Below are 2,500 nucleotides of genomic sequence, written 5' to 3'. Positions count from 1 at the left end.
CCCTAACCACTCCTGTACTCCTATACTATAGGACCTATAGAAACATATACGGGATAGGTAACCAGGCAACAATGCTATCTATGATAACCCCTTACCGTAACCCTAACCGCTCTAAATAGGTACACAACAATACCATTTATGTAACCAAGCAACAGTACTATTTATGAACCCTAACCCTAAACACTACAAATAAGTGCAAAAAAAAAAAAACCCTGATGTGTTATACTAGGAAAGTCTAAAAGGTACAATATTTACAAAACCTGCAGTACACTAATCTTAACACTAAGGGGCAGTAAGCACCAACAGGAGATATTACAGCGCCTTCCTAAGACACTGCGTTCCAAATCACATACTCTTCCTTTTTACTACACTACATACTAAAGTACTTTTTCTTTTTACTACACTACATACTAAAGTACAGAAGAGTTTTAGGGCCACAGACAGGAGAGAAGCAATAATCAGATAAGGAAGATTTATTTTTCATTATGTCGAGAATTGTCAAGAATAACATATGCCTATGGATAGTCAAACCAGAGACACTGAACATTTGGAGTGGTCTCTCATTTTTTTCCAGAGCTGTATAATGTTTATTTCAGAAAAGAGAATTTAAAGTTAGTACTCAACTTAGCTTCAAGTAGTCTAGAAGTTAGAACCCTTCAGAATTTAAGTGCACACTAGCATGCATACTAACCACTGTCCTTCTGACATGAGACACTGTGGCCTCCAGCACCACTGTTAGAGGCACTAGGGAGCGTAGCAGAGACGTGTGTGTGTGTGTGCGTGCGTGTGTGTGCGTGTGTGCCTGTGCATGTGTGTGTGTGTGTGTGCGTGTGCGTGTGTGTGTGTGGGTGTGTGTGTGTGTGTGTGTGTGTGTGTGTGTGTGTGTGTGTGTGTGTGTGTGTGTGTGCGTGCGTGCGTGCGTGCGTGCGCGTGTGTGCGTGCGTGCGTGCGTGTGTGTGTGTGTCTTTAAAGGCACTAGTAAGCGTAGCAGAGACGTGTGTTTGTGTGTGTGTGCGTGTGTGTGCGTGTGCGTGTGTGTGCGTGTGTGTGCGTGTGTGTGTGTGTCTTTAAAGGCCCTAGTGAGCGTAGCAGAGACGTGTCTGCTGCCACCCAGGGCATGTTAGGGCTCTGTGTGCGTTAGTCACAGTAGTAAAGCAGAAAGCATGCGTAGCCCCCAGTGTAGTTTTTTTTTTTTTTTTTTTAAACCTTTATTTTTTATCCGACTTGTGGACCTCTCTCTCTCTCTCTCTCTCTCTCTCTCTCTCTCTCTCTCTCTCTCTCTCTCTCTCTCTCTCTCTCTGTCTCTCTGTCTCCCCATTTCAACTCTGTACTGTCTAATAAAGTTTGAAAATGCCAAAAAAATAATCTCAATTACTTCAAAAAATTAACGTTCCATGAAATTTAAATTCAAATATATATTTTTCAAATGCACATATACACTGTATAATATAATAGAATATAACATTAATCAAAAATGCCAAAAATATTCTTAAAGGTGCAGTGTGTAATATGACATCATCAAGAAAGTTCTACAAAGTTCTAGAATGCAACACTCCCTGGGTAACCCCACCCCTTTGGAATAATAACAGAAGCTACAGTGGCCTTCAAGGACAAGAACAATTCTAAATTCTAAACAATGCATCTGATGACATTCCAACTATGACACTTTCAAGATGGCGGCACTAGTCCTTGGTCCAAAATATGCAGAAATATGGACATATATGAGACCCTTTCTAAGGGAAAAAATAATAATTCAAAACTTTTCTTTCAGCTATTATACACTAAATTAAATGTACTTATGGATATTATAATTACTTTCTACAAAATCTGCTAGGAAATAAAACCCAAAATTCTACACACTGCAGGTTTAAAAAAAAAAGTACGATCACATGCCACTATAATGAATGGACACTTATAGTTATGTGTGGTGGTGGTCTGACTGCATTAGACACAGTAGTGAAGCACGAAGCATGCGCAGCCCCCAGTATGGTGAAGCGTAACCTTCAGGTCAAAGGTCAAAGCAGGGCGGCTGGATGGATGGATTACCTGCTTCACCCCTGATCCTACGGGGCGGCTTCTCTTTCTGTTCTTTTAAGTGTCTGTCAAAACAATTACATTTGATTCGAGGGGATTTATTAGCATGGAAAGAAAAGTTAACATTGACAAAGCTATCGAGCAATACAAAATATACACAAAATAAAATAATAATTCTAATAAGAAATGTTAGTGTGTTTTTCTCAAATGAAAAACTAAACTTACAAGCTTAATATTCATAATATTCCCAACATACTAAGCACAATAAAAACATTTGAATTTAAACAATAAAATGACAAAACTAGCTATATAAACTAGACATTGCTTTTATTTTGAGCAGTTTGCGTTTTCGTTGGTCTGTGTGCAATAAAGACTTAAAGGTGCAGTGTGTAATATGACATCATCAAGAAAGTTCTAGAAAGTTCTAGAATGCAACGCTCCCTGGGTAACCCCACCCCTTTAGAAT

The 2,500-nt window shown here is 39.1% G+C and overlaps 1 protein-coding gene across 1 annotated transcript in view; it reads left to right on the top strand.

The window, feature by feature from the left end:
- Positions 1-2,500, top strand: part of LOC307271150 (EF-hand domain-containing family member C2-like) — a gene marked incomplete at both ends in the record, with an annotated part of 33,571 nt that overhangs the window by 15,859 nt on the left and 15,212 nt on the right. The gene's annotated exons all lie outside the window — the stretch shown is intronic.

The sequence above is a fragment of the Ammodytes marinus genome (genome assembly GCF_949987685.1).
Source record: "Ammodytes marinus genome assembly, contig: scaffold_89, whole genome shotgun sequence".
Classification (NCBI taxonomy): Eukaryota; Metazoa; Chordata; class Actinopteri; order Uranoscopiformes; family Ammodytidae; genus Ammodytes; species Ammodytes marinus.
The sequence above is the reverse complement of the archived record's forward strand: the minus strand, read 5'-3'. Positions and strand labels throughout refer to the sequence as shown.